The 21,801-nt window shown below is 40.7% G+C and overlaps 1 protein-coding gene across 1 annotated transcript in view; it reads left to right on the forward strand.

The window, feature by feature from the left end:
- The first annotated feature begins 357 nt into the window (after nt 1-357).
- The window catches only part of gcgrb (glucagon receptor b), a 58,578-nt gene continuing 37,134 nt past the window's right edge, over nt 358-21,801 (forward strand). The window contains exon 1 of the mRNA XM_028588392.1: nt 358-669. The gene's annotated coding sequence lies outside the window, so the exon portion shown is untranslated. The remainder of the gene's footprint in view (nt 670-21,801) is intronic.

The following is a 21,801-nucleotide window of genomic DNA, read 5'->3' on the forward strand; positions in this document are numbered from 1 at the left end:
ATTACTCACATTTACATGACAATATAACCTCGAAACATTCTGTTTTACAGTATATGGCCTCAAATCATAAAAATCCCCTATACTCCTTTTTTTTGTTTGCTGTGTCTGATTTCTTAATAAAACACACACACACACACACACACACACACACACACACACACACACACACACACACACACACACACACACACACACGCACAGATTTTGAAAGTGCTTAATCTACAAACGATCCAACACGTTCATCCTTTTGAGTTGTATTTTGAAACTTTTCACCGGAAATTACCCTCTACATTCTGACTTGTGTGACAGATATCGGGAGCGCAGAGCACTAACAGCGGACCATTCAGCCTCTTTCAGTCCGATGCACTTCGGTCCACTGCAACAGGAGCAAGATTTCATTTAGGAAAGTGATTTATAGAAACAAAAGTAAGACTGGACAGAACTGGACAAGGGAAAAGTTGAGAACTCACAAGTCCAGTCTTTCTTTCTTATTTCTTTATTTTCATCCTCAGCGCCTTTTTTTAGCCTATTTGTTACTCCACCTTTGGACACGGTGATGCGTGCTGGCTGTCCTCTCTGCACTCTACCTGCGGTGATGGGCCGGGCCGCGAGATGAGCAGCGGGCGGTGTGGGGGTGCCAGGGGCGCACGAGGAGGTCTGGACGCTAAGGTAAAAACTCAGTTTGTTGGTTTAGGGGTTACGTTTGCTTCTCCCTGTGATCCAAACTGTTGTATTCTGGAAGAGAGGGGCGGCCTCAACTTTTTAAGGTCGCCTTAGGAGAGCTTGTGTGTGTGTGTGTGTGTGTGTGTGTGTGTGTGTGTGTGTGTGTGTGTGTGTGTGTGTGTGTGTGTGTGTGCGTGCGTGGTCTTCTTATCGCAATGAGGGAATTAGAGGACTTAGATAAAATAACCTTTTCCTCTTTCAACAAGCAACTGGTCTGTCGTATTTTAATCTGTATGAAGAGCAAACCAAGTCCAATGTGTTTTAATTCATTATCTGCTTGTCCTCATCTTGACTTGGTGATCTAACTAACCATTACACATATAATTCACCATTACCTGTCATTGCATATGCACAGGTTATACTGTTTCACTCTAAATCGTAACCTACTGCTATAGTTTATTTTTGTTTATAGTATTATAATCTGTTCTGTTTGTTTCTATTTGTAAGTGTTTTCTGGAGCTATAGCACAAACAGATTCCGCTACAAGTTGTACTGTGTATGAGTGTGACAAATAGCCTAAACATGATTGGACTGGATTTTGCTTAATGTCGAGGACACAAAATTTGAGAAGTTACCAGGCAACGAATGAGGAACTAACTTCAAGTGAACCATTAGTTAATGAGTAACTCCTAATCAAATTTTATAGAGTAGCTAAAAATAAGTTTATGATTAGTTGATTAAAAAACAAGCGATGAACGTATCAGGAACGACTTTATAATTGAATAATCGTTAATAAGTACTTCCCTACCTAATGGAGCACTATAATAATGATGAGTTACAGAGAACAGACTGGGAGATCCTATATTAATGAATTATTAAGTAATAATTAGTTAATGAATATCTGTGAATCAATCCAATTCTGACCACCTCCTTCATGAGTCATTCCTGCTTCCTGCTTCCTCATTGTTCCTCATTTGTTCCCTGGTGACTACTCAAACTGTGTGGCCCTTATTGTAAAGTATTGTAAACCTATAGTTGTAGTGTTTGAGACATCAGATAAAGTGATAAGAAAGACAAAGCACAGAATATGAATCCATGGATATCGAAGGCCTATTGCGTGTTGCAGCTTCTTTGCTCATTGTTAACGAGAGGCATATGGTCACTTGAAATGTAATTATGAAAAGTTTAGAGTATGATAAATACCTCTTCTCTTTGCCCCCCTCTATCCATCATTCTCTCTCTGTGTGTTTTTTGTTTTGCGACAACTCCATGAATACGAAAGTGCAGATGCTTTTTGATCAGTCCCTCCAGAAAAACGTGATTATGCGATCACATAATTCATGCATAATCAGCCAAAGTCCGCAGATTTATGCGGGGGCATTTTTTCAAATACGGCGCACTTTCGACGCATAAATTGCCGATTTCGGCGCAAAATATGCGGGGCTTGCATGATTTCATAATCCCTGCATTTTCGTTGCAAAAAAGTCTCATAAATTTTAGCAGAAAGTTGAAAAATGTTGCGTTTAGGCTACTTCACACAAGAGCAGTCATTTTCCCCTGTTGCCATGGCAATGTTATGAAGTGGCGTAATTATGCAACGTGAACATCACCGAAAAGCAGGGTGTTGGGGGAATCACTTTTTTTTCTCTTTTTCATCAAACTGCAGTTTTTGCAAGTTCCCGCAATTTTTGAAAGTTACCGTTATCGCATTTTTTAAGAAAACGTGCCACACAATCAAAGATTTTTGCCCGCAGCAATCACAAAAAAACTCCGCATTTTTCTGGAAGGACTGTTTGATATTGGTATAGCCTACCACTTTGGTATTATTGTGGCTCAAAAAAAAGGGGCAGGTTGTGTGATATGAAGTGCTGCACAAAGCTGGTCACACAATGGGTGTAAATATTCTATTTTGCTTGATTCTAAGGTGATTGCTGGATGATTATTTTGTGATCATGACACAACAGGCGGTGATGTCATCTGAAACTGCATGCAACAAATATTTTGTAAAGACGTGGGTAATCACCTAATCAGCAGACATTAGGCAATCTCTGCTGGTTATTTTGCTGCTTACAGTCGATATCTGCACAAAAGAATTATTATGTCCTGATGCAGCTGGAACCAGAGTCCCTGTTATATGCCTTTAGGGGCTGAGAGTGTCCCCGCAGTCATGTAGCCCATAGAGGACACATTAGACATAAATCAATGTTATATCCATAAAGGGACTAATTGCGTGCATGTGGTGATAGTAATAAGGCAAATCTTATTACATACAGTTATTATTCTGTGATCGTAGAGCTGCAACAATTACTCAATTAGCAATTTATTCAGTTGATTGACAGGAAATGAATACAAACCAATTTGATAATCAATTAATCATTTTAGTCATATTTTAAGCAAAAATGTCAAGTATTTACTGGTTCCAACTTTGCAAACGTGCTGCTTTGCTGCAATGTAATAATACACTGAATATATTTGAGTTTTGGACTGACAATCAAATAAAACAAGCGATCTAAACATATCACCTTGGGCTGTGAAACAACTAATTCAGTAGAAAATCAGCAGATTATTTGTGAATAAAAATAAGTGTTACTTGCAGCCCTATGTGGAAAAAAAAACTGTTGCACACATGCCCTCGATGGCCTTCTGTAATTCCAGGAGGTGTGTTCACAGTATTTATATATTATTTTATTTTTGTAAACTAATCATCAGAGAAGTTCACCTCTCATCCCAGGCCATTTGAATATTGTCTCCGGTTTTAAAAGGGGATGAGAAAGGCTGAAGTGATTGAACAATGTATCCCATCCCTCCGGATTTCTAAATTGTGCTCCGGTACACCTGGTATGCAAAACCTGCCCCGAGATGGTGCTTGTGTTTGCACCACAGCCCTTTCTCTCCCTCTGTGTCCTTTTGCCCCCCTTCTGTGCTTGCGTTTACTCTCCAAAAAGTAATATCTTAAGATGTCCTGCCCGCGGGCTCCATGGTTTCCTCTGACATCAGACCACTCTTTTGTATATGATGGCTGCAGATTTGATTTGCCTCGTCAGACAGGGAACATTTATAAAAGATAGATATTGTCTTCAAACATCAAAGCAGACAAACTAGGCTAAAGTCTTTTTTCCATTAACTTATTTCTGATGACACTATTGTCAAGAAGCTGGAGCTTTCACGGGGTAAACGTTTTTTCAATCAATACACTGACAAAGAGGGTTGTTGTGAAACTTGGCAAGTCTAATTCAGCCGGACTGTAGATGGAGCCTGTTGGGGCCACTGTTGGAAGAAGGTGATTGCTTTGACTCAGGAGTCCATATTATAGTATATTGGATTACTTCTAGGAGTTACTTCTTGCTCAATGAGTCACATTTTCAGTGTGTGGCATAAAGTGAGGCTTGAACATATACATTAGAATAGACTTACATTTGACTTCATACTGTTTACATTTACTATTATTTGTGCTAGTAAGTGATAAAGTATTACACCCTGTGTCTTCTCATATTGATTATGAAGCAGTTTCAAACTAAAATTCAGATGTCAATATATAGTGGAGGCTGGCACACATCAACTTGTTAAGATACCCAATTGTCCTATTTCTCAGTGTCAACACGTGCCAACTCTCCCCAACAAAAAGAGTAGCACATTTTCTCCCTGGAATGTTGTATCTTGACTATATGCTCTGTCTGCATGACACGTACAATGTGTGCTATGGTTGTCAATGACGCATGTTAAATGACGTGATGCTCGCCGATGCAGCCGGTGTGTGTTACACTGATTTGGTGCTTGTTATCTTCCTGGTAAAAATGACAGCGCAGGGATTCTTTGTTACAGACATTGTTGATTGCTACCATGTTGCCATTTCTTGGAGTTGACATTGATGCAATCGATGGAGCCAAGAATGAGTAGGTGAATTGGAGCTTGGTGCATGTAGGAGACAGACAAGCACAAAATGAAACAACCACGTCATATTGTAATGCAGAGGTATAAAAATTGCCATGAGAATTTGGTTTAGTCCCTTCATTTTTAACTATTACTGTGAAACAAGCCTAACAGTCTACAGCCATGATACATCTAAAACGCTAATAGAATGGTTTGTGCTTCTTGCAAGAACTTCAAAGTTTCGGACCGCTGTTAACACGCTCAGTGAGAGAAGGAGCTTTTTGTAAAAGAAAGTCTTGCATATTTCATGTTCTGTGTATTTTCTTTTGTGAACTCCTCCATTTGATCTCTGTGTTATTTATTCATTAAGGTGCGTTGAGGTACGGGATGAGTGATCACACAAGAAGCCTCACATTAGTCTCTCTGTCCTGCACACTATACATATCATTAACACGCACGTGTGTTGAGAGAAGGTCTGCTCTATAAAAAACAATTGTTGATTTAATCAACATTTACCCAGACTGGTTTCTGACGCATGTTGTGGCACACACAAACACACACACACACACACACACACACACACACACATAGCACATTAGGAGCAGATTGCCCCTGCCTGGTTAAACAGACACATTTTATGTGTCAGGAAAAATCATATTAATTACAGTTTTTGCCGATTGCTTACACATTGAAATCAAAAGTATTACACAATTATCAAAACCTTACACTCGAGGAGCAAAACATTGACCCAGATGTGCACCACTAATAAGCACAACGTCAGCCTCACACGTTTTGCAAAACACTACACACTGTGTCTGCAAAACACTAAACACACTTCTATACATTAGACACAGAAGTATATCATGATCATGCTCACATACAGCGAGTTTGAACATGTATTTTGTTAAAAAAGCAACACAGCGTTGCTGCAAAAGAGAGAGAATTTGCGTAGGAGAAAATTACTGCTAGAGTAAATGTGTAAGTTCCGATATAGTGTAATAATATCATATTTAATCATAAGCATAATATTACTGGTGAAATGGTATTGAACCTATAATCTATTTCATTTAGGTGCAATCCTGTGGGCGAAAAAGTCTTAGGCTTACTACTCCCATTCTGAGGCTGCAGCACCATCATTAACAGAAATGGCTCTTACTGGTTTGTGTCCAGGGAACACTACAAAAACTTTTAAAGGTCCCATGACATGCTGCTTTTTGGATGCTTTTATATAGGCCTTAGTGGTCCCCTAATACCGTTTCTGAAGTCTCTTTCCCGAAATTCAGCTTTGGTGCAGAATTACAGCCACTAGAGCCAGTCCCACAATGAGCTTTCCTTAGGACGTGCCATTTCTATGTCTGTAGCTTTAAATGAGGAGTAGAGAGGGGGGGCAAGGTGGAGGGTGGGGGTGTGACCTTGACCAACTGCCACTTTGCTCGTTTGCAAGCCATGATCTGTCTCTCTCTTTCTCATGGGCGTCCCAAATTCTCTGGGCGGGCAAAGCAGAGAAAGGGGAGGTAATCTTGCTCCTTATGAGGTCATAAGGAGCAAGATTACCTCCCCTATGAGGTCATAAGGAGCAAGATTACCTCCCCTATGAGGTCATAAGGAGCAAGATTACCTCCCTTATGAGGTCATAAGGAGCAAGATTACCTCCCCTTTCTTTTCATTTTCTCAAAGGCGGAGCAGGATACCCAGGGCTCGGTTTACACCTATCGCCATTTCTAGCCACTGGGGGACCATAGGCAGTCTGGGGGAATTTATATTAATGTTACAAAAACGCATAAAGTGAAATTTTCATGCCATGGGACCTTTAAAACACGTTTCAGAGCGTCACACTCTTCTGACGGCGCTTTGCTACAGTCGCTTTACTAATATGCTCCGCATCACCAATGTTGTAAAGAAAACTGCCGTTTTCAAAAAAACTAAATGCGACACAAAGAATCTGCTGGGATGTAGAGCATGTCCACGATGGGTGACGTTAGTGATATGAGGACAGATAACGTTGTGTAGGCTACATAATTGATACACAGGGAAGTAGGGCCGGGACGATTTGTCAACGTAGTCGATGTCATCGATTACATAAATGCGTCGACACAAATAATTAGCGTTGAAGCGTCACTAAATAAAATAAATAAATAAAACTTGCGTGCAAATTAATTAACGCGGGTTCTGGTTACACCTAATCTGTAGCCCTGCCTTAGCTCTGAAGCTAGCCGAGTTCCTCCGCCTACATGCAGTTTTTTGTCAGGTCGACGGCCCAGTGAGTATGGCGAGTGGTGGAAACCCACAATAGTTCCCTGCCGGCCACTTTAAGATCGCAAGTTTGTGAAAACTTTGAGACTGTACGGCTGCAGTCTGGAGCCTTCCGTGACGAGGACTGTGTCGGCGTTTACAGCAGTTGTTGGGTATGTGAGTGGAAATACATCTAATATGCTAACGCATAACCGACGCCATCACCCAGACGTGCCAATCACTGGAACGAGAAAAAAAAACTGTCCAACTTCTCCTCCCTACAGTCCTTAACCAGTCTTTAGATACAAATAATTAAAGTTAAATTAAAGGGAAAGAGCTTGGATGTTAAACAAGAGTGTATTCATTATTTTGGTTACATGCTGCCATTTTGACATGCTTCTATTCAGACATGCCACTATTCCGACAAGCTGCTATTCCGACATGCTGCTGTTCTCTAACCCTAACCCCGAAGCCTAACCCTAATGGAAAGAAAAATTGTCAGAGTGGTGGGACGTTTGAAAACAATGGAAGTTCCGTCAATGTCGGAGTGGAGGTATGTCGGAAAGGATGGTGGAACCCCATTATTTTACCTACTGTTAAAAAAAGCAAATACAGGTTAATCTCTCATACACTACTCTTTTTGCACTTGCTCTGTTTACTTCAAGTTTTTATTTTTGTATTCCTCCTGAAAGTGACTTTATTTGATTGATAGCCTACATCTGGCTTCAGGTTGCACTAAAAATTCATTTTACTTGAACAGTGCAGTGTTAAACAATTTTAATAAATAGAGATTTTAACCTTATTGAAATTTGTTATTTGTAAATTGTTAATAATTGAGCAATGGTAAAATAATCGCTAATTGAAAAATGAATCATTAGATTAATCGAAAAATGAATCGTCAGATTAATAAAAAAATTAATTGTTAGATTAATCGAAAAATGTAAAAAATTATTGAAATTATTGAAAAAATAATCGCTAGAAGAAAAACAATACCGCTCAAATAGGTAGGCTAGTATCTGGAGATGAAAATGCATCTATAGTCGGGGCCTCAACATCATCTCCCGACGTATGTTTAACTCCCTGCGAATTAATACAGCTTCTTCATCAACGGGATCGTCGACAAAAGGAAATGCCATGTTTTGAGAAAAGAAAAACGTTTTATAGTCTGCCTAACACGGTTAATAAACCAACCTTGTTTTTTTTATTCATGCAGATAAAAAACAAATCAAAGAGCGCTATGTCAGAGGGAGGAGAGGTTCTGAAATGGGCTGGAGTTCCCCCCTACCCAGGTTTGATTAACCTCCTTTTCTGAAACAGAAAGCCCAGAGTTCCCCTCAGCTCAGGGTTAACAAACTCAGAGTTTTCATTAAACCTGCTTTCTGAAACGGACCCCAGGACGAATCTAATCATCACGCTGCTCTTTGAGTTTATCTGACTGAAGGTGAAATTGAAAACCATCAGTCCATCACATTGATTTATAAACCTGCATTATCCCTTCGCTCCTCCAATCCCTCTTTCTCTCTCTGGCTTTCAGTGTTCTTGACCCGTATCTAAATCTCTTATCTCACCCATTAATGGTAATAAAATAAGGGAGTCAGTTAAAAACACTCTCTTTGTTTTTATGCTGTATGTCTTTCCTCCCTCCCTTCCCTACCCTTTTATTTTACTATCTCCTCAACACTGTACATTAACCATTGCTGTATCCTCCTCAACATCTCTACTCCCTAAACACTTCCATTCCATCTGCAATGCTCGCTCTCAAATAGCCACAGTCTGATGAATCTCCCTAAATTTCCTCACTCTCATTCTTGAAGCGTAAAATTGAAACTCTCCCACCTCTGCCCATCAATGCATTGTATGTGTGTGTCTATGTGTGTGATCAGCTCATCTTCTCTCCCCTGAGCCCTCACCCGCACTCTTGTCTTTCATTTGATCCCCCACTTGGAAGTTCCACAGTGGCAGAATGTTGCATTAAGGTATGTATGGACAAATTAGTATTCTGTCTACACTGAAAGACAAATGATGTCTGATGAGCTTCATAATGAATAAAAAATGTGTGAGGAGAGACAAGAATGATAAAACAGAAAAGAGAAGAGCAATATGTAGACAAGTCAGACAAGTGCTGGACAAGAAATATACCCACCAGATTTAATTTGACACTGGCTACAAAATTCCGCAAGTAACCAGATATCTTGAGTGAATTATGCTAAAGCTCCCAGTTCTTTAAGTCGCTCCAGCTGTCTGGTGGAATCAACGTAATATTTAAAGGTCCTATGACATGGTGCTCTTTGGATGCTTTTGTATAGACCTTAGTGGTCCCCTAATACTGTATCTGAAGTCTCTTTCCCGAAATTCAGCCTTGGTGCAGAATTACAGCCACTAGAGCCAGTCCCACAATGAGCTTTCCTTAGTATGTGCCATTTCTGTGTCTTTAGCTATTGAGGAGGAGAGCGGGGGAGAGCAGAGAAAGGGGAGGTAACCTTGCTCCTTATGACCTCATAAGGAGCAAGATTCCAGATCGGTCCATCTGAGCTTTCATTTTCTCAAAGGCAGAGCAGGATACCCAGGGCTCGGTTTACAACTATCACCATTTCTAGCCACTGGGGGACCATAGGCAGGCTGGGGGAACTCATATTAATGTTAAAAAACCTCATGAAGTGAAATTTTCATGCCATGGGACCTTTATCCACACTGGCAGCATGGCTCTCATTTTGTGAAGACATTCATTCACCCCTGACTTGAGCGCCACCATCAAACTGACATTTTTGTTTTTTAGGGAAATATCTCAGTAACTACATGGATGACTATGAAATTTGATACACACACTCATGTTCCCAGGGAACATTTGAACTCTTTTTCCATTAACATTGACGTTGCTTAACATGTTAGCATTGTGAAATGATAATAAAACAGGCACATCCCTGTGCCCAATAGAATGGGTGCTGAATCATAACATGTCATTGAAATAAATGTTTATGGGTGTCAACAAAGAACCTTTGGGCTGCACATGACCTGCTACAACCTTTGACCCAAGTCTAGAGTGGCTGAGAACATTTTGAATTCAACAGAGGATAAAGTTGTTTCCTGCTCTAAATGTGACAGAAAGCAAGAGTACATCGCCATGACCACATCACAAATGCGAGTTAGTCTAGAACCTCTCAGCTCATTTTTGATTGCGTTAGCAATGGCCCAGGACCAAAATGCTTCTGGACCCAACGGGATAGACCTACAACGAAACATGAGACCTAGTGCTGAGCGAAATGTAAACAGACTACAGCGTGCAGTGCTGAGCTGTGATGGTGTAGCATTAATATGTCTGTGAATGAGTGTTGTCGTTTTTTGCCATCAGAATTTGAAAATAGTACTTTAACAGAAAGTTGTGTCATAAATGATTGTGACTGGCCCGGCCAGGATCTGGTCGGCTGGAAATCTGTCTGAACAGGAGGGAGACCAGATATATTTGCCAGAGCAAATAAAACTTGAGCTCTTAGATTCGTCGGGTTCCTAAGCTAAGCTTTTCCCGTAGCGCTGTTGGTTTTTACTAAGTGCAGCAAATGAACCAATTGGCATGCTGCCAGCAATGCACAGTCAAGATGGCGAGAGATCCACTGCCTCTGAGCTGATCTATTATTAGGGTTGGGTACCGAAACGCGGTGCCAATAGGGCACCAGTGCCGACATAAACAGTTGTAACGAGACTAAATAAGAACGCAAACTTCATTGCGTCATTTCGGTGCCTGACTTTACACTACACTTGACAGCAGGTAACGTTAGCCTACCTTTAGCTAGCAGCTGGATTAAACATGGTTAAAATGCTGACAGCTAAGTTATAGTTATTACATTATTATTAAATCTTTAATTTTGACCATATGGCCTTAGCAATAAACAAGCCGTTCTTTAATGTCGCCGACTGTTGTTTAGTACCCTTCTTTTTATTTTTTATTTTATTAAAAAATATCAGGTTCAGGCACCGATATCCAACCCTATCTATTATACATGAAGTTCTAATATATAATGTGATCTAGCATACACAGCTGGGAGGGGAGACAGAGCAAGAGGAGAGAGAGAGACAGAGAGAGAGAGAGAGAGAGAGAGAGAGAGAAGAAATGGGGAAGTAATATAAATAGGGTTTGTCTGTGATGTCTGTCTGATCTGTCAAACGCGACATTTTGACACCATCAACACATATCTGCTATTGCTGCTGTTTTCTGACATGGATAAATCCCAACTGACCCACTCGCTACTCCACTGACTCATTAATTACTGTAAATAAATGAACACTAGAACTGAATTCATTAACTTACTTTTTTTTTGTTAAACCCATGTGGGCAAATGCATTTTTCTTTAGCTAACTCTATCTCTTAGATCCACACACACGTCCACAATTTAAAGAATGGAAAACATTACTGAGGATACATTCAGGCTTGTCAGTGTTGAAATCAACACTGGCATACCGGTGATGTCCTTCTGAGCTTAACTGAATGAGGTTTTGTCTGGCCGGCGAGGTGCATATGTACTTTGTAGTGAGCGCATGTGTGTGTGTGTGCTGTTACGGGAAAGATAGTGCTTGTGGGTACAGGATTTATAATTAGTCACATTTACCCTCTAGGATATCACTTACCCCTCTACAGTATGTCTTTCAGTGACACCCAACAATTGTTGAAGTCATGCATCTTTTCTGTCTTCATGACTCCCGTTGTTGGGACAACCATTATCCTAGCTCTCTACGGGACAACTGAAGTTTATCCTGAAGTTAGTCCACTCCGGCGCAAAAAACTTCCCATCCATCGTCTCAATGAGCTAATGTTGGCTGGGAAAAATGATTGGTGAATTAACAATACATTTAAAAGCTATAAAGACTAACAACAGCACACTTTCTTCACACTCAGCTGTTTTTTAAGCACAACAGGGAATTCAGAGATGTGGCAAAATCATTTAACACTTTTATTTAGATTTAAATGGATGAATTCTGCTGAGTAGCCAACAAGGATGAGCGGTGCAAACTTTCTTTATCATAAGAAATATACAGTGGAAACACTAAACACAAACAGTACCCAGTAACTGCAGCAGTTAGAAATGATTCATTTGACTTTTTAGCCATGTTAGCAGCATGACTAGGGATGGCATTGTTGATCTGTCGGTGGGTCAACTCAATATCTCAACATCTATTGTGCGGATTGCAATGACATTTTGTAAATACATTCATGAGCCTCTCAGGATGAATTATAATGACTTTTTCTAGCATCATCAAGTCAAAATTTTACTTTGGTTAATTATCAAATACCTGCAAAACTATTGACAATCCCATCAGCATCAGCTGTATTTTATGTGAAGTGCTATCAACAAATGAAGATGGTGATAATGTTAAACTGTATACCTGCTAAATATCAGCATGTTGCAATAGCATGTAGCTAAAAGCATCGCTGAGCTTGAGTACAGACACACAAAGCTGCCAACATGACTGTAGACACAAGCAGTAATATTACAATAGTAACAGGCTTTTTTCACTTAAGATTGACAGATTGTCCTTCAGTCTTACCCAAGTCATATTGATCACAGGACGACAACATAAGATTCTGGGTAATTGCGGTGATCCTCTGATTGAAGAACATGCAGGTTATTTAATGCAGCATGTCATCAAAGCAGCAACACTGTGATTTATTCAGCTCTGAGTGTGACATTGAGAGAAAACACTGAGGCGAGTGGAGGCAGGCTGTGCTGTTCACAGTCAGGCCTGTGGCTCTACAGGAAATTTATGAATGATTTCTCAGTTACGGACTGCTGTATACACACTTTTATCACCATTTTTCAAACTAATGTGTGAACAAAAGCTTACATCAAAAATATGCGATACAAGTTATTCAGTGACTATGTCTACAATAATTCAAATGAAAATATGACCCCACTGGTTTTACACATCAAAGTCTGTTTACAGCATTTGGAAGGTACTAATCGTTATGTGAAGTAAGTTGTATGAAGCCTTTTTTTGGCTCCAGAGCTGTGTAAAATCTGATAAGTGAGTGTAGTGTAGAATTAAAAAGCATTGAGTTTACCAGACCTCTGTAGCCAGCTCCGTAGCCAGCTCCTCATCTCTGCTTGAGGCTAGCATCTCAATGCTATCCGCTACTAGCATAACACACTAGAATCTCCAACTGAATTGTGGGTGATCAAGTTGCATTGTGGGTAATGTAGGAGCCGGGTTTTGTCAAGGAAGAAGAGTGTGTGGAATACAAAAGATGATATCTGCTGCATCAATTTGGAGCTGTCCATTGTGATCGTCGATAATGTCATACAGTAGTAGTAGTGCATCTCGTAATCAATGGAGTGCTCTTTATAGTGCTCTCAGAAGATTATAGACCACAAACATACATCACTGAAATGCACCAGTATAACTTGTATAATTACTGATCATTGGTGTCTTTTTACTGTGCACTGTAGTCGATTGTCAGTCATAATTTAAATTATTTTGACAGAATTTGGGTTTGTTTTCTAATCCATCCTGATGGTTTCCAGGATTAGTCAACTGGGGCCAAACAAGGACAGGGAATTGGAAAAAGGAAGAGCCAATATTAGTTAGAGGAAGTGGATTATATTTGGTATCTATTGGAACACATGTTAAGATAAACAGGGATGGATGGATGATGTGTTTCAAGTTTCTGCTGAATACCTGAAATGTATTTGTTAAATAAAAAATTGTTGAAGCCGATTCAATTATGATCCCAACTGTAGCTGCTGCTGTGTGCTCAGGTTTGGTTTTCATCACGTAAACATAGTATGATATCACTCGTCACAGATCCTGGTCCATAGCGAGCAGTCTGGAACAGCAACACACAGCGCAACGAGGATAACTATCCTTGAGTAGCAACAAGTCATCTAATTAAAACACTTAATCTCAGTTGAGGTCTATTGTGAATTATTCGCGTTGGTTTAACCCGCTAGGTCAAAACCTAAAAAACAATCTAACCCAGATCAGCCAAATGATCAGCCTCGGCCGCACAGCTGACCATTGTCGAACATCAGTGTTTAGAATGCCTGCCAAGCTCAGATCCTAAGCATGATGGATTAAGAGGCTGATTAAGATCTCTTGCATGTTTCACAGGGTCCTAGTGCACATTCACCGCTGGGACCCATTCACCTCTACTGTCACTACAACCACCACAACACAAAAATGGAGACATACACAGCATCCCAAGACATTTGTCCCACAGTTTTAACATCCTACTAAAAAATGACAACACAAGATCAACAAGACCCCGTAGTGACCAAACAATTAATCCACTTATCTAAAAGTAAAAAAAAAAATCAAGTGTCTTCTGGAGCCTACAGAGCCCAGTAGGTGTCATGGAGAAAAACTAAATTGTGCTCCTGATTTATTAATTAATGCACACAAATTACTTAATTAATGCTCTTAGGATGTCAAAGATATCACAATATTGTGTTCAACAACCAAAACCTAAAGTTTATCCACTGATCTCAATCTAATCAACATAAAATGGTACTAAATTATAGCTATCCATACTGATACCGTGAAGGGTGCACACAAGACAAAACAATTAGCATGAAAGGAAATAAGTTATTTTTTTCATGATAGCTCCCTGGCTCCATGTCAATCTGACAATACCAGGACATTTATTATCACACATATTTACAGCACAAATGTGCTGTATTTATTTATTTATTTGAAGCCCCCCCACAGCATAGACCACATGGTCACATCAAGCTATGAGAAGAAACAATCCTATTCCAAAAGTCTGAAAGCTCATCATCTAGGCACAGCAAGCTATGAGCAAAAGAAAAAAAAGGCTCTTTGTCTTTGGTGTCATTGCTTTCTAGCTCAACGCCATTCTTCTACTTATGTATTTACTATTATTCTGCTGTATGGATGTGAAATACCACAAACTGCCCTACAATGATATTTTACGCTAGAAAAATAGCTTGTTTAATGTATGAAAAGGGCTAAAGATGAAAAGCTGATTTGAATGACAGATTCATGAGTTTATAGGGCCTATCAGATGCCTGGACACGGTTTATAAAAGGATTTTATAACTTTAAAGTGATCACACCCACACAACAATCACAGCATACAAAACACAAAACAGCATAATTATGACGCTGTTCATTTCACTAAGTAATTTATGTGCACTTACACACAGTAGGCTATTTGTTAATTGTTAAGGGGGGTGGCACAATGGGAGCACCCTAGTGATTAGAAGACTGGTTCTTTTAATTAAGCTGCCATAGAAGCTATAGCTTAGAAAATATTATAGATCCAAGAGCAAACTGACAGAAGGGTGGGACTGAGAGAAAAAGGTGCAATCACTGTACAAATCCGTCTGCTTCTTCAGCACCACGGACAGCGCCATGGACTTATCGACACAGCAACGGTTGCGGGCTACGGATATTTCAGAGCCATGGTCGGGACCATAGCTTCAAACTTGCTCGAACCTTAGACAGATAAGGAATCAATGAGTCAGACAGGCTAGGCTAACATTTTCAACTACACAACCCCTTGGCCCCTGAACTCTCTCTGCTACTTGCAGATTGAGATGGGGGACGACAGGTTAAGACAAGAGTTATGGCATTCCCCCTTATCCCCCCTCAAATTGCTTTACTGCTTACTCATATTTGAGTGGCCTTGCTGGTTGACGTTGTGTTGTTGTTGCAGTAAATGTTAAACAAGGTTCAACGTTTTTCCCTCCATCCCCGTGAGTCGGCACCTTAACTGTGCCAACACAATGGCCTCATTAAAATAAATGCAGCATTGTTGGATGTCTGAACATAACTTAGTTTGGATGTGGCCTCACAGTAAAACTTATTCACAGCCATGAGTGTGACCTTGACTCATAAAGTAATATGTGACACACAAACACACACTTTCAGTCTCCTTTTTTGAAATGGAAGGTATTTTTATCTTGGTGGATGTTCTTCATTATTTTGTCCCTTTGTCCCATGATAGAGACACCAGTGACATAAAACTTGATATTACAATTTAAATAAGTTAAATAAATATAGTTTCAATGTGCACACAGCTTCTGATGGCCCATAAAAATACCTTTCTTATTCTTTATTTATAAAGGACAACACACATTAATCAACATTTCTGTAAATGTGCGAGTGTTAGCCAGCCGGCAAATTTTCAACTGTAGTCCTTTGGCTAGATGATTTTAGACCAGAGCAGCAGGAAGCCGCAAGACATTAGTACAGGTTAAACTATACAGACAGAAGTCAACAATACACCACACAGACAGCTAGAGCAACAGACAAGCTGTCCCAGTTTGCCATGCAGAGCCACAGGAAGCAGCAAAGCACCAGCATATCCACACATCAAACAGCATTCACATTCAGTACAAGAAACCATGCAAGCATCCAAACACAGCCAAGCAACATCGGCCACAAGCCATCCTCTAGCACCATTCAACCATGCAAAGCAGTAACACATACATTACTTTATTTTCTTCATTTATAAGACAAAAGAAATGGGATGGGGTTGAGGCAGTATTTTTCCCACAGGCCCATAAGTTCTTGCTTCTTCCCAGATGACCCAAATGATCAAATTGTAAAATTACAGGAGTACAGGCTTTTTATATGTAAAAGTAATGATGACAATTTGGAACTTTGCTGTGTATAAGAAGTGCTTCAGTAACAGGTAAGGGTCAGAGGATCATTCCTAATTTCCACTGGTTGCGGAACGGCTCTGTGCTCTGCCGTCCTTCAATACCCACCAGATCCGGATTTGTTGCAGAACGGCTGCAGCCATGACTGACAGCTGAAGTCACGAGGACCCACGAGATCTCGCAAATTCACATAGAATAGAACCACAAAACCAACAACAGTTTGTTTCCATCCAGAGGAGTAGAGGGGAAACAACTCTGTGCTGTGTTTTCAAGGTGTAGTGCAGGTAAATATGATCCGCACGGTGTATTTTATTTTGAAAATTAACCAGATGTTTTATTTTATTTCTGTGCTCGAATTCCTGTCCCGCACAATCTGAATTGTGCTGAATTGCTGCGGAGCTCTCCGGCGTCGGGCAAAAATAGAAGCTCTGCGTATCTGCTCCGGAGGGGGTGCAGATCGCCGGAGCTGGGACGCAGTTGGAACGCAGCTGTTCCGCAGTCAGTGGAAATACACACATTGACTTTAATGGAAACCTATTGACTCTGCCTCCGTTCCGGAGCCGTTCTGCAGCTGCTCCGCAACCGGTGGAAATTACCAGTCAGTCTCTTCACTTTGTCAGTCATTTTATGTTTGTGTGTAAACTCAGCTCTCAGCAGCAACCTCCCCATGATTGATTTTCCTTCATATTTTCTTGCTTCTTCATCTTGTGACAGGAAGAGCCTGAGGCTGTTGGATCGACGGCTAAGGCGTCATGTTGATATCCTAATGAAGCCACTCGCTTCTGTTCTAACACTGACACTGGGCACACATACACACACACACACACACACTTAAAGTGATAACTATTACAGTGTGCCAACTGGTCCCTGCAGAGTAGTGTATCTTTTTCACCTTTATCTGTCATTTTGTTTTGAAGCAGAAAGGCAGTGAGGGAGAGTGCCGTTATTTACACCTGCCAGATCTGATCAGTATCAGTAACACTTCTTTCTCTCTTACATCTCCTTTTTTCACACACACACACACACACACACACACACACACACACACACACACACACACACACACACGGCAGTAAACGTTGGTGATTGTTAGGTGTCGGAGGTGTTTTTGATCAACCCTGATTGGTGTTGTTGACAATGCAATATTCCTGCTGAGTTTTTTGTGGCGTAGACACACACTAAGGCATGGATACCCGACCCGACGGGCCAGGCCGGGTTCGGATAGATATTTAGAAATTATGGTCGGGTTCGGGTCGGGCTCGGTCACATCAGCGCAATAAGGCATTTGTTGTAAAATGGTGCTGCTGCTCCTTTAAGAGAGCTCCGTGTGTGTGTGTATTTGGTATGGGTAGAATAGAGATAGAGAAAGAGGAAGCAGACATGTTGTATGCAACCGGAGCAGAGTTGTTGGAATGAGTTGTGTGTGTGGTGTCCGAAATAAATCCCAGACTGAAAGCCAAGTTAATTAATTTGCTCACCAGAAATGGGATTTTAACCCTGACTATTATTCATTTTATAACGTGGGCCCTGGAGGTAACGAGTCTCCCCTGGTTTTCTGATCACGGTCGGAAACGAAGCAAGCAGGAAAGGCTAACACATTGAACATTTTAACAGCTTATTAACGTGCGCTGGTTGTTGCTCAGTTTGCGCTGATGTGCTCTTCTGTATACATTTCCGAATGCCTTCATACAGTTGCTTAATAAAAGTGGGCTTTCCACACAAAAAACATTAGTCATTAGTATGAGAAAAAAATGAGATTTTAACTGTGTCGGGCTCGGGTCTGGCTCGGACACAAATTTCTCAATGCCTGTCGGTCTCGGGCCGGGTTCGATCACGGCTGTGTCGGACGCGGGCCGAGCTCGGACAGAAAAATTCGGCCCGATCCAGACTCTAATGCACATACATAAAGCCCTGCTTCTGGGCCAGGTTTGCGGGGCCTAGGGCGAGGCCTATAACGTCTAAACTCTGTCCCTCTGTCGCTCTGTCCTAGTCTTGGTCAGTGTTGAGAGTAACGTGTTACAAAAGTGTGTATGTATTGCTTTTCACTGTAACACAGTAAAATAACGCATTCATAACATTTCTGTAATATTATACCCATTACAATCTCAGTAATGCAAGTTACAATGCATTTAACCTAAAATGAAATGGTGTTTTGTTTTTTTAAGAATTCAGCAACACCGCAAAACGTTTTGGCACCAGACAAAAACAAAAGCTGTGAGTAAAAGAGTAACGTTATTTCCTGTTGCTGGAATTCAATGGTTGAGATAACTACAGAGACTGATTCTACATTACATTACATTACATGTCATTTAGCTGACACTTTTATCCAAAGCGACTTCCAATTAAGTGTTTTCAACCTTGAAGATGCAAACTCCAGACAACAAGTAGTACGTGCAAGTACATTAGCTTTGCAAAACTACAAAGAGCCATATGAAAGTGCAGCTTTAAGAATATATATATATATATATATATATTTTATCAGAGGTGCAGTCGGAAGATGTGTTTTTAGCCTTCAGCGGAAGATGCATAGGCTTTCGTGGGGGGGGGACATAACATAACATTATTTATAATACGTTTATTTGATTCACAGCTGCTACATATAGTGTTTTGACCTCGACAACCCAACTGCATTTTACCGCAAACTTGCGACTTGTTAACTTTCTAAAGCAGGCACAATCGCTTGTTTGCTAAGAGTCATGTCGGTGCTTGTGAATGTGGGATTGTGTAAAGGTGTTCATGAGATAGATACCAGCCATCTTTTCTCTTTTATGGAGACAGATGCTGTGTGCACGGTGGGCTCGATGGTGTTTTAAGCCTCCAACGTCGGCATTTCCTTTCCGCTGTCCGTATCAGCACGCATTGAGTCAGATGACCACGGAGCTGGGGAGGACTTGCGAGCCTGCCGTGAAGTAATAGGACAGAGAGAGTCAAGAGAGGAGGATAGAGTAGAGAGGAGAGTGCCTGTGGCGGCGTTGGGAGGCATGAGTGAGGAAGAGTCAGATGGAGGGAGGGTTTATAAAGTACATAACACCAGAGAAGAAGGAGAGAGTGAACGAATGTTACGGTGGACAGGTATAGTGTCTCTTGAGATATGGTTGTGAGCTTGGGAGAGTGGGAGAGAGTAAGAGATGAAGAAATGGTATGGAGGGAGGTATGGGAGGTATGGAGTGGGGTAACAGTGAGGTTGGATGTAGAGCAGTTTCTGGTGAACATGAGATCTAGGTGGTTGCCAGCTTTGTGAGTGGGTGGGGAAGAGAGGAGAGAAGATGTAAGTCTGTCTGGATGTTGAAGTCGCCCAGTACCAGCGGAGGGCCAGTTTCACGTATGTTTGAAAGAAGTACATCCAGCTCCTCCAAAAACTCTCCCAGAGGACCTGGTGGGAGGTAGATAACAACAAAGATGAGTTTTACCGGATGCGTTATGGTAACAGCATGAAGTTCAAAAGACAGTGGAGTGAACTGTGGCAGTGGGTAGAGAGACAATCTCCACTTGGGGTTAATGAGTAGGCCTGTACCCCACCTCTACCAGTGGGTCTGGGTGTGTGAGTGAAAGAGTAGGCGGAAGAGAGAACAGCAGGGGTGGATGTGTTGGTCGGTGTAATCCAGGTCTCAGTGAAAGCAGGGAACTCAGTCTTGCGAGTGGCAGACTGGCAGTTCCAGGCCACCTGCGACAAGGTGTTGAGTGTTTGTGGAGCGGGTAGGCAAGGTAAGAGAGGTCGGGTTGCGGAAATGTTGCAAACTTATGCAAGGATACACTAGGATACACTAGGGCTGGGAAAAAAATCAATTTGATTTAAAAATCGAGTTGGTAGGTCAAATCAATTCATATTTTCAAAAAATCGATTTTTTAGATTTTTTTTTCAATCCAAATACATTATAAATTATTTGGATGTTTAACAATCTTTGTTGCACACTGCACAGTGACTTTTCAGTTAGAGAAAGGGTTTGCCTTTGCATTTTTGTTTATGTTGATGCACTTTAATTAAATACAATAAATATATATTTTTAAAATATATTTACAGTTCGCAGTTATTTTGTTTTAAATGGAAGGGGGGGAAATCGAATCAAATCGTAAATCGAGTTTTTTATAAAAAAAATCGTAGATTTTTTTAGGGAAACAAATCGCCCAGCTCTAGGATACACTAACAGGAATGGAAAAGCACCACATTTCCAGATAAAGACACCGTGCAGTGCAAGTAAGATATCAGATATCAAGAAGATATCAAACCCACTTAATCTCCCATGAAGACTTCTGCTTAGACTCCTTTGTCTTTGTCCTCCAAGTCTTCGTCTGATGAGACTGCCGATGAAGCTGCCGCTTCACACAAATGCCAATATTAAATATAAGGAGGTGATTGGTGTTGGCTACAGCTGAGGAGGCCCCACCCTCGCTAATCACTCAACACATCATCATTAAGCACCACTTTCCCAACTTCACACTAAGCTAGTCTGATTACCCTAAACAGTTCACCTTTACTAAGACCACAAAATTCTGGCCAAAAAACACAGCAAATCCAGCAAAACACACAGCAGAAGTACAAGAAGCAGCAGAGCCCACAGTAAAAGCAGCAAAACCAAAAGGCAAGCAAAAAGCAGCAGAATGAGCAAAATCAGCAGAACAAACGCAGTCAATTTAACCTTAAGGCAGCGGATATAATGACAGTGGGCAGAGAAGCCTAATAAAGTAAGTACTTATCTTAATATCTAGCTGTCTAGCAGTAAGTTTCTTCAGAAGTCAAAGGCACTCTGATTCTACATTTGCGAGATGGACATACTCCCAGTATTTTCAGGAGTTATTACGCTGCGTTGAAGTGAGCTGCTGTCCCGTCACAGTTTCCGTGGTCAGAGCCAGAACCATCTGTCTCCCAACAGGTAACGGTACGTCAGTACAGACATAAGTGTGTCCGAGCAAGTGACAGATATAAACACATTGGGAATTAACATTTAGGCCTACTACACGTACATTTTAATATTACATTTTATCAGGGGTGGAAGGTAACTACTGTATACCATTCTTCAATACAGTTGTAAGGTAGCCTACTTTTAATTGAGTATTTCCATTTTTGTCCTACTTTATACTTCTACTCCACTACAATTCAGAGTCAAGTGTTGGACATTTTACTTCACTATTTATTTTATAGCTTTAGTTACTTTGCAGATTCAGATTAATAACACAAAATATTATAAATAAAAAATGTTGATGTATTAAATTGCATGCTTCCACAGTTATTTTGGTGAAAGTAACTCAAAAGCAACACAAAAGTAGTGTAAAGCATTACAATTTAGAGACAGTAATATTGTTATATAACTAATAACTCCTAAAGTGACAGTAACTAGGAATATATAATGTATTACCTTTTGGAAGTAACTTGCCCAACACTTGTCTTAGTACTTAGGTGTTTGAGGCACACATTCATGCAGACA

Source organism: Perca flavescens, chromosome 2, assembly GCF_004354835.1.
Source record: "Perca flavescens isolate YP-PL-M2 chromosome 2, PFLA_1.0, whole genome shotgun sequence".
NCBI classification, from domain to species: domain Eukaryota; kingdom Metazoa; phylum Chordata; class Actinopteri; order Perciformes; family Percidae; genus Perca; species Perca flavescens.